Source organism: Sinohyriopsis cumingii, chromosome 6, assembly GCF_028554795.1.
Source record: "Sinohyriopsis cumingii isolate HCF-2022 chromosome 6, ASM2855479v2, whole genome shotgun sequence".
NCBI lineage: Eukaryota > Metazoa > Mollusca > Bivalvia > Unionida > Unionidae > Sinohyriopsis > Sinohyriopsis cumingii.
The window spans coordinates 139,477,860-139,489,962 of record NC_142966.1 but is presented as its reverse complement, the minus strand read 5'-3'; the positions used below and the strand labels follow the sequence as shown (position 1 = coordinate 139,489,962).

The window sequence follows — 12,103 nt, the reverse complement described above, 5'->3', positions numbered from 1 at the left end:
TGCTATATCCATTGTGATATTAAACTCATTATTACTGTGTTTGGATAAACTCACTTTGGTGCCTTTACGGTTTTTCAATCAACTGCCCTTCACCATAATCCCTGAATAGGCATTTATCAGCATACACTCAATAGGTTTGTTTACGAGAGTTGATAAAAGCCATTCAGTCAGTAGATCAAAAACATTTATGTGGTCCAATATAGAGGAGCAGATTAATGAATGGATGTTTAGCAACAAAGTACCGACTGTTATAGAACACCAACTGCTGTAAAATACCGACTGTTATAGAACACCAACTGCTATAAAATACCGACTGTTATAGAACACCAATTGCTGTAAAATGCCAACTGTTATAAAATACTGACTGATTCTAATGAGCATTAATCCTGTCATATGTCTCAGTTTGCATTGTCAATCTGACAAACAGAAGAAACGATTACAGGTTAGTGTTCAAAACTTGTATCTACGGCACATTTTAGCAGAATGTTTTATATTATAAGATTATGTTAATAACCTTTGGATGTGTTTGTTTACCTGTGTATCTATGTAATTAAAATCTAACTGTACCTAGATGAAAATAGGCATGTTGGAGGAATTGAATGTAGTCCAAATAGATCAGTGTATAAAGGTAGTATAATCTGTTCTTATTAGAATTTATGAACAATCATATGCCTAAACCAATGTAATAAATGAAATAGAAGCTTTGAACTCCAAATATAATATTTTATTAGTCATACAATAAACACTGGCTTTCATCGGAATTGTTCTTAGTTTTGATTATGATAAAACTTGGTTTTGTTTTTAATGACACTGCAACACAAGTTATTCAGTGCCAAGGCAATCAGAGTAAAGTTCCTTGCTGAAGAACACATCATGCTGACTCAGGATAATGTAATGGTAGGGTTTAAAACATGAACGTTTTTTTCTTGAACATGGTCCGTAAATCAGTGAGGCATTTCAGCTCCAGCTTCTCCTAATAATCTCATACATGTAGGAAAGCCCATTGGGTCTATTCTACATTCTTGAGATTTGGGTGTATTTTACATCCCTGAGCACTAGTCTATTCTGCATACCTGAGTATTGGGTCTGTTTATGCTACATCCCTGAGCATTGGGTGTATTCTACATCCTTGAACATTTGGTGTATTTTTCATCCCTGAAGACTGTGCTAATTCTGCATCCTGAGCATTAGGTCTATTTATATTGCATCCCTGAGCATTGGGTGTATTCTGCATCCCTGAGTATTGGGTCTATTTATGATACATCCCTGAGCATTGGGTGTATTCTACATCCCTGAGCATTGTGTGTATTCTACATCCCTGAACACAGTGTTGATTCTGCATCCCTGAGCATTGGGTCTATTTATGTTACATCCCTGAGTATTGGGTCTATTCTACATCCCTGAGCACATGGTCTATTCTACTTCCCTGAGCACTGGGTCTATTTATTCTACATTCCTGAGCACTTAGTCTATTCTATATTCCTGAGCACTGGGTCTATTCTACATCCCCGAGCACATGGTCTATTCTACTTCCCTGAGCACTGAGTCTATTTATTCTACATTCCTGACCACTTAGTCTATTCTACATCCCTGAACACTGGGCCTGTTCTACATCCCTGAGCACATGGTCTATTCTACATCCCTGAGCACTGGGTCTATTTTGCATCCCTGAATACTGGGTATTCATCCCTGATCACATGGTCTATTCTACTTTCCTGAGCACTGGGTCTACTTATTATACATGCCTGAGCATTGGTAGGAGTATTTGTAATAGTAAACAGATGTGCATTGTTGGTTTATATCATGGGTAGATAACTCATGTTCCATTTCCCCCGCTAGCTGGATGACACAGGATCCGCTTCTTCCTTTTGATGGCCATATAGCACACTTCCTTCTTATCGTAGCCAGATAGCATAAGTTCCATGTCTTTCCTTTAATTGTCAGATATCACAGTGTCCACTTCATGATACTACAAGTCTTGCATATTCATGATGCATTTACCTATTTCCTTGTCAAACCATGTCAGAACTAATAGTAGTTTTCATGCATAATTTTGTGTCCTTTTCATTAATTATTTATTTCACATGTACAAATAGCTATAAGTAATAGATTTATTATTGTTGTTTTAGGGATTTATAATTGTTTAAGATGTTTTAGGCAGTTATAGTTGTTATAGGTATTTTAGGTAATAATAATTGTTATAGGTATTTTAGGTAATAATAATTGTTGTAGGTATTTTTGATAATTATAATTGACATAGGTATTTTAGGTCATAATAATTGTTATAGGTATTTTAGGTAATAATAATTGTTATAGGTATTTTAGGTAATAATAATTGTTGTAGGTATTTTTGATAATTATAATTGACAGGTATTTTAGATAATTATAGTTGTTATAGGCATTTTAGGTAATAATAATTGTTATAGATATTTTAGGTAACAATAATTTGTATAGGTATTTTAGGTAATAATAATTGTTATAGGTATTTTAGGTAACATAAATTTGTATAGGTATTTTAGGTAATAATAATTGTTATAGGTACCTAGAGAATACAAAATATTTCTAGTGTGTATGGATTGATGGTGCAGTGTAAACTTCAACAAGGACAGAAGATGACATGGTACAGTAATTTTGATTCAAAACAAAAATGGAGAGGCATTCACTCCATGGTGTTTAATGTGTAATATAGCACAGCATCATAGATTCTTTCTTGTTTTATTTCTGCTGTCACTAACTTTTATTCTCACTTGTTTCTACATTCACTGTTGTGTAAAGCTGCTGACTCATCTTTACTAATCACTGCCATCTCACCTCTGTCCATGTGGGTTCAAGTCTCAGGCTAGGCCAATGTGGGTATGTACGAAAGCTGCCAGTAGCTTCCTGTGGGGTGGGTTGGTGGTTCTTACCAGAGTTTTCCTTGTTTCTTCTTCCAGCAATTATACTGGCACCATTTGTAGCCTATCTTGCACTGAACAATGGCATTAAACCCACATCAACCACTCTCGCTTGTTACCACTATCACTGGTTTCTACTACTGTATTACTAGTTTTTACTAGCACTTGTTGGGGCCCCGAGTGGCTGAGTGGTCTAAAGCACTCACCGTTATGGATCACTGCCATCTCACCTCTGTCTGCATAGGTTTGAGTCTTGGGTTTGGCCAATGTGGGTATGTGAGAAAGCTTGCCAGTAGCTTCTTGTGGGTCGGTGGTTCTTCCGTGGTTTTCCTGCATTCTTCCTCCACCATTTATACTGGCTGCCATGTATAGCCTATCTTGTGCTGCAAAATGGCATTAAACCCTAAAACAAAGAAATAAAACCAAAACTTATGAAACAAAGTATTGAGGAAAAACACTGAAAAAAATGGTGACATTTTCTGCTCCACCATTAAATAGTGATATGCAGTTATTACCTTTGTCTGTCTGTCTGTTTGTCTGCATTTACCATATATACTTAGTTACAAGTAGAATCCAAATGAAACCAGTATAGTGTCTGTGTTATTTTCAGAAGGATTTGATTTGTATGCCATTATGCACAGTAAGGTAAGTTTTAGGCACTGTGGTGGGCTATCTGTTTTCCATGAACACATTTCTATTTTAGACCCATTTTCCTTTAAAAACTCTTTGACTTTTTCACTCATATATAAAACATTCTGATAAATTTCTAGGTGCCGTTATGCCAGCTGCATCTTTACATGCAATGTACATTCCATTCTCAGGCTTCACAGTCAATACCATTGCAATGGTTTTGAATGTAACTCAGGCACTTGCATTGATTGTGAATGCAAAAGATGCACATGATTCAAGTTTTCACCAGAAATGCCAATGTGGGTTTTTTTTTATAAATATGGGGTACATTAAAAAAAAGAGTTGCCAAACAAACTGATATTAATTTGACTCCTTGTTAGTAGGTTTAATGCCAGTTTTATCACTTTATTGAACTCTGTTACTTTTTCTTTCAAGATAAGTTTGATATAAATGTTAATGAGATTGCCTCTGTTACTTTTTATTCCAAGATACAACAAATACAAATGTTAATGGGGTGGCCTTTGGCTTCACACATGTTCTAAACTTGAGCTATTACTTACAAGCTTTGTTTACTTTGGGAGTCAAATAAATATTAAACATTCTGTATGTTAGTAATCCGAAGTTGTTGAAATTTGACTGAATACCCAGTGTCAACAAACTGATTGTAATGCCCCCCCAGTAAGTTATCAGTTTGGTTGTACTGATGCACGCACACAAATAAACACACAAATACACATGCACACACCTTGTCAAGTTAATAAACTGATTGTATGGACACACACAAACACACACACACACACACACACACACACACACATGAACCAGTTTAGCCATTTTGACAACTCAACTGACAGGTTTAAATTTGGGAAACTGAACAAGGCATAGAACTGTTTACCCAGCAAAGTGTTTCTAATTTTTAAATACAGCAAAACTTGTATTGAAAGGCTACTGCAATGAGAGACCAGATTCTAAGTGTGTAGTATTTGATTATACAGTGTTATGATCTGTCATGTAAGACCACCTGTCTCAAGATACCATGATTGTTTGGCTGAAGTGGTGGTCTTTCAAGACCAGATTTATTGTAACAATATTTAATAGCCATTGAAATCCAAATCAGTTGAATTAATACACCATCTTTAACACATTTTTTTGGGCACAAGCTGCTCTTTGGTTTGAAGGTAAGTGTGATACGTAAATACGCTGCACCCAGTAAAGAGTTTTTAAAAGAAATTTGTATTGTAGCCAATTGCTTTATCTTAGACGGCTTAATGTCACACTTTAATCTTATTTTTGATTCCGTGTTACGTTTTTCTTCCCAAGTTTGATAAAATTGTCAAGGCAATTGGCTTTATCTGAGTGATAATGAGGTTGCTGTTATCTTCCCCACCATGATCTGAGTGATAATGAGGTTGCTGTTAGTTTAATTTATAGAAACTTGAGCTGTGATTTACAAATGCCACTTACAATTTAAGAGTATGTAAATATACTGTGATCTGGTGATTAAACATGGTGTACGTCAGTAACCGAAAACTGTTGACTGTTTCTGCTGGATATCAAGAAACTGATTGTATTGTAATATCGTAAGCAGTAAACTATTTCAGGGTTGGATTTTGGCAAATAAGACGACGGAATTAATTGAATGATCTAAAATTGTGATGAGTCTGTGCTTGGCATCCTGGGGGATTTGAAGGTAACTGTCAGCAACCACTAGGACTGGTGTATTTCTAACAGAATAATAGTGATAATCTTTGACACCTCAAACTTCGGTCATTTGTACTCTGCATTACTCCAACGACTTGTTTAATCCTGGATGTATATAGCTGTGTAATCATTCCACTATAAGGCCTAGATTTTGCTGATGTCCTGTTAAACTCAATACATTAAACATAATCTAATATGTTTATCATTAAAGATTAAAACAATAAAATCATCAAATAATAATTTGGGTGTGTAATTGTTCAAATTATTGGAATTTTAATTTTCTTTGTTTGATCTCAAATTTAAATTTGATTTTCATGAAGTTTACATGCTAAATACAGAAGTAGTTAAAATTTACTGTCTGGAGTTTAATTATACAGTATTATGTATTCCTCCATGTTAAATTTACAACCATGTTACATATACTTAGAAATTTACATTCATGTTACATATACTAAGAAATTTGTATTCATGTTATTTGTACATAGAAATTTGCATTCATGTTACATGTACTTAGAAATTTGCATTCATGTCACATGTACTTAGAAATTTACATTAATATTTATATATTTATGTTCATATTACATGTACTTAGAAAGTACTTCATTATTTATATCAAATACAACCTGAAATTTAATTTGTGATAGAGATACAAAGGTCCTTTTACTACAGAAGTTTAAATTCCTTATCAGCTGGTAAGTACAAGTTGATTCATTTTTAATGTAATTTGAAAATTAAAAGGTGTGAAGTGATTAAATATCTATGCAAATTACAATTATAGCTGAAATACACATTTCCGACATGGTGAAATTTCATAACATAATTTTGCTACTCTTTGATATTGAAAAGATAATTTGGATTGTGGTCTGTCCTAACTACTACATTTATAGGAAAATATACCAAGATAATGTACCAAGGTAGTTTACTAAGATACTTTTACAGGACAATTATTCATTCAATTTTTCATTCACCTTGACTGACTGTGTCCTACAGAGTATTCTCTGTAGAGACAGTGTCCACTTGATCAACAGTGTCCAGTGGAGTGACTTCTGGAACAACTAGCAAGCGAGCAATATTTCAGGTAAAACCTTCAGGATTTGTTTTGTCCTACATTGCTGTTTGGTACTGATACATAAAAATGTTGCTCTCAGTAACTGTTCACTGTATAAAATTAGGAACTGTAATTGTAGCCAATTTGGCACTTTATCAATAAGGCTAATGTTACACTTTTATTGCTTTCTTGCTCCCATGCTATTTATTTCTTTCAAGATAAAATTGATATGGACATAAACGAGATACCCTTTGAGACCCCAACCTATTGAGACTTTAGGTCTGGTTTAGGAGTACTTTGAGTAAAGACAAGGTAGATTTCTGTGGTAAAGTGCAGTCTAAGTAAATAGACCACACTCATGTTAAAAGTTATCAGAATATTGACAGGTTGATAAGATTGACCCCTATCAAAGTAAATTTCAATTGGTAGTTAATGTAAATTATGGCATACATTGTACTTTTGAAGAGTGGACACTGGTAACTAGGAGAACCTAATCAGAAGTTCTAAATTTTGTGAAGTGATGCTTATTGTGTTCAGTACAAGATGTATGTTTAGCATTGTTCATACAATGAATTTAAATAGCCATATTACCAGTGGGGAAACCGAGGAAAATTCTTTTTCTTTAAAATTCTAACTCTAGCAAAATACAGAACCGTAAAGCGCCACCTAATAAAACTAAATCAAATGTGAAAACAACAAATATCGACATTTATATTGGTGAAATTCTTACTTAAATAATAATAATAATAATATTAATAATAATAATAAATAATAATAAAGACTTTATTTAGAGAAGGTAACTCAATTAGTTACAGAACTAATTAACCTTGAGGCCTTCTATCTGTTATGTACGATATATACAGTATATACAACATGATGTGAAGAGTCAGGCTTGACACTAAATAATTAGGTAATTTTAAAATTCAAAGTATCAAGCCTGGAACACATTCACAGGCATCAGTGAGAACATAAACATATATATAAAACATAAAATATAATCGTGCATTGAAATATTCAGCTATGAAAATGATGTAAAATTACAGAAAAGCTGGCGGTATTTTTTGTACTAGAACTGTTCAATTTTTTAAAGATTTCATCCATTTAAGACATTGATAGTGAAAAGATGAAATGCTAGGAGCCTGCCTTATGTCACTGGGAATGTTGTTCCATACCAGTGGACCAGTATATTGAAAACTTTTTTTAAACAAGTCCTTCTTTGGCCTTGGTATAATGTAATTTTTTCTTCTTATGGACCTTAAATTTGGAGTGCCATCAGCATCTCTTTGGTGAAAGATATTGCTTAGATAGACAGGAATGTCTTTTCTGGATACTTTATACATCAATTTGGCCTTTCTAAGAAATATTCTTTCATGTACTGTTAAAATCTTTATTTTATTCATTGCATCCTGAAAATTGTCTATACTTTGATCTAGAATTAAATGGCAAGCCCTCTTTTGGAGTCTTAAAAGTGTTGTTATGTTTGAATTAGAGGTATTACCCCAAATTACATTACAGTAGTCCAGATATGGCTGAATATAACTTTTATAAAAGATGACCCTATACTGAAGAGGAATGTATGTTTTGATTTTCCTCAGTAGCCAAAGATAAGAGTTAACCTTTTTTGAAATATGTTTAATGTGAATAGACCAAGTAAGATTGTTATCCATGAATACACCAAGAATTTTATCTTGAGAGGTCATATTGAGGCTCACATTGTCGAATAGAACCTGGAGTTTGTCGCTATCTAGCCTTGCTCGTTTTTGTTGTGTTGTAACTAGTAGGGCTTTCGTTTTTTCTGTATTTATGATCATACTGTTTTCCTTGCACCGTATTTGAAGTCTGTTGAGAGCATCTTGTAAGTTATTTTCAAGTACTGTTTTGGTTTTACCAATCTCAGACAGTGTAGTATCATCTGCATAAAGGTCAGTGGAAGAAACTGAAGTTCCAATCTTAAGAGGTAAATCATTGATAAATAGTATGAATAAGAGAGGCCCAAGGATAGAGCCTTGTGATACTCCACAAATAATATTTTTACTTTCAGAAAGTTGACCATTTTAAAGATACTTTTTGCACTCTATCAGTTAAGTAAGAAGTAAACCAGTTTAGGGAGTTTTCACTGCATTGATAGATTTTTAGTTTTTCAAGCGAAATTTCATGGTCTACAAGATCAAAAGCTTTATGAAAATCAGCCATAATAGTGACTACCATTTCTCCTTGATCTAATGCTTTCAGCCATTTATCAATCAAAGATACAAGTGCAGTTTCACAGGAGTGAATTATACAGTAGTTCGAAATTTTGTTAAGTAGTATTTGATGTCAGGAGAGGAAAATAAATGTTTGTTGACAGAAAAACATGGTCCATATACATTATTGCTATTTGTGTTGTTGACAGAGTAACCATCAGTTATAGAGTTAACATTAGGCTGGATGGATGGCCCATACTGTTGACATTAGACTAGATGGATGGCCCATACTGTTTAAGTGTCCAGTGACTGTGAATCCACTTTTTGGGGGAGCAGTAATTTTCATGGAATATGTGCTTGCATAGGAATTTGAAAGACTCAGTAAACAATCATTTTTATAGGAATTTGAAAGACTCAGTGAACAATCATTTTTATAGGAATTTGAAAGACTCAGTGAACAATCATTTTTATATAGAAAAAAATGTAGTTGCTGATGAAGGCAGTGTGATATTGTCACACAAAAAATGTTAACTCTAAGATATTTTTGCTCTGAGTATGAGTTCTAATAATTGCAATTGTTTTTTTTTTTAATATAGAAGCCGTATGTAACAGGATAGACCTGAATGGATGACAACACAAAACAATGTGATGAAAGATGAAAATTTATAAAATGAATTAATAAATATATCTATATATATATATATATATACTACAAATACAGTGATTGTCTCACACTCCAAACATACGTCTCATTCAAATACTCTATCCAAACATTCACAAACTGGTAAACTAAAAATGATTCATGTATTCTCATGTATGACTAAGATTCAAATAATCTTATGTAACCTCATATAATGAAAGTGAGATTCAACTAATCTCATGGAATGAAAATAAGATTCAACTAATCTCATGGAATGAAAATAAGATTCAATTTAGGTCCAGTATTAAGGTTTGTCATTGTGAATTTTTACTTGTGATTCTGTAGCAACAAGATTTTAGTGTCATAAGTGAAAGAAGCCCAGTACATTAGTCAATATTGTTAATGTTGAACTAACCTTGATACACATATCAACAATCTCATGGTCTTTTATTCTTAATGAAATACGTTAATTCTTTCATACTGATATTAACAAGAAGCAAATACAATAAATTATGAACTATTTAAACATTCATTAAATGTAATTTTGGTTGTTTTGATGTATTGGCCACCTTTCCACTGGCCTTTGCGATGGCAGCATCAACATACATACATAGATACATACATAGATACATACATAGATACATACATACATACATTTGTGTTTAAGCCACTGATTGCCAGAAATTGTGTTTATAATGACAAACATTCTTATGTAGATCAGACACCTGGATCTGTAAAGCTATTGCTATAGAGAAACATTCTTAGATTCTTATTAAGTTTTTGAAGTGTTCAGAACATGTTATGCCAGTCAAGAAACAAAACTTGAATTTTTTTAAGATTTGCCTTACCAGTCACAATTAATTTATTTCCAAATTAATGTTGATGTCACTTGAAATTTAAGAAGCTTGGTGCATATTAGCTTGAAGTTTAATTAAATTATCTGGTAATCCCCCAAATAGCCATATCGTTATTCTTCTAGATATGATATTGCTTGAATGTGACACTATTTTATCATTACCGTCTTGTGGTTGCACAATGCTTTCTGCATAGTGTAGAGTAGTTTCCAAAGTGGGTGGTACTGTCCCCTTGTGGGGGGGGGGGATTACTGAGGGGGGTGTAAATGCTGAATAATGCTTTTATGGTGGGGGTGTGCTGAGGATAACTAAGGGAGCAGTGGCCCGAAAAAGTTTGGGAACCACTGGTGTAAAATACAATATCTGAATGTGACAATATTTTATTATTATTGTCTTGTTGCTGTCCATACTGTGTAGAATGCAGTGTTTCTAGTGTAGGGTACAATGTTTGAATGTGACAATGATATAATTATTGGCTTGCGGTTGCACATTGCTGTCTGCATTGTGTGGAGTAAATTGTTTATATCTGTCCTTGAATCTATACCTGGATTTGAGCCTATAATTTCATCATGGTGTTAATACCATAGGTATCTCAGTTTTCTTTGAAGGCAATTAATGTTTAGTATAGAAAATACTCAATTTAAACATCTGTTTGTTTTTACATACATTAAATTCATTTATCGACCAGCCATTTAATTTTAGGAGGGAGGGGGCACCTTGCATTTTACTGAGTAAAAGAATTCTGGCTTTCATCAGATTTGAGGAAGAAAAAAATGTCCTCTGACTTATTGCAACAAAAAACAACAGCTAATTATCTTAAGGTAATAGGACAAAAATATCCAGCTTGAAAGAAAATCACAGGTTCATCCCCTTCCCTGCCAAAATTTATATGTTCATTTCTTTATGAGTTAACGCACAATCAGCTTGGACTGAATGGCCTGTTGGATAAAGCTCTAGCTTTGTTCTCCTGAAGGTTCCTGGTTTGATTATTTGACCTTTCAGCCATCAGTCCACAGAGACGTCACAATGTCAAGATCTAAGGAATTTAAACCTGAATGATTAAAGCTAACAGGAAATAAGACAAATACTGTTTAAATTCAATACAGTGAATGTGTTAAGCTTCTTTAAACTGTGAAAACCATTCATTTTAAAATGTATTTAATTATAAATTTAAATTTTCATGTTTTTAGGCATTCTTCAGCTAAAAATGTGCCCTGGGTCATTACAAATCGGGATCATTTGTACACTGATGTGTATTTCTCATAATAATTTGGTTCACTTGTACACTGATTCTGTGTTTCTCATTCTAAATTGCGACTAGTGTGGGTACGTGGGAAAGCCTGCCAGTAGCTTCTCATGGGTCGGTGGTTCTTCCCTGGGTTTTCCAGGGTTCTTCCTCCACCAGTTATAGCCTATGTTGTGCTGAAAAATGGCATTAAACCCTAGAACAACAACAACTACAATAACATTCTAAATTGGGTAATTGGAATCACTTGTACACTGAATGTGTGCTTCTCATTCTAAATTGGGTAATTGGGATCACTTGTACAGTGACAGACTGTGTGTTTTTCATTGGGTAATTGGGATCACTTGTACACTGATTGTGTGTTTCTCATTCTAAATTGGGTAACAATGGGATCACTTGTACACTGATTGTGTGTTTCTCATTCTAAATTGGGTAATTTGGATCACTAGTACACTGATTGTTTGTTTCTCATTATAAATTGTGTATATTGTGATCACTTGTACACAGATTCTGTGTTTCTCATTCTAAATTGGGTAATTAAAGGATCATTTGTACACTGTGTTTCTCATAAATTGGGTAATGGGGATCACTTGTAAACTGATTGTGTGTTTCTCATTCTAAATTGGGTAATTGGGATCACTTGTACACTGATTGTGTGTTTCTCATTCTAAATTGGGTAATTGGGATCACTTGTAGACTGATTGTGTGTTTCTCATTCTAAATTGGGTAATTGGGATCACTTGTACACTGATTGTGTGTTTCTCATTCTAAACTGGGTAATTGGGATCACTTGTACACTGTGTTTCTCATTATAAATTGGGTATATTGTGATTACTTGTAGACACTGACTGTGTGTTTCACATTCTAAATTGGGTAATTGGGATCACTTGTACACTGATTGTGTGTT

The 12,103-nt window shown here is 33.7% G+C and overlaps 1 protein-coding gene across 2 annotated transcripts in view; it reads left to right on the top strand.

The window, feature by feature from the left end:
- Positions 1 to 217: 217 nt before the first annotated feature.
- Positions 218 to 12,103, top strand: part of LOC149798110 (uncharacterized) — a 75,559-nt gene continuing 63,673 nt past the window's right edge. Inside the window, exon 1 of one of the 2 annotated variants that reach the window (XM_089963196.1) lies at positions 218 to 442. The gene's annotated coding sequence lies outside the window, so the exon portion shown is untranslated. Of the gene's footprint in view, positions 443 to 5,110; positions 5,215 to 12,103 lie in introns of those variants that run through there. The other variant, XM_089963197.1, reaches the window with a different exon arrangement.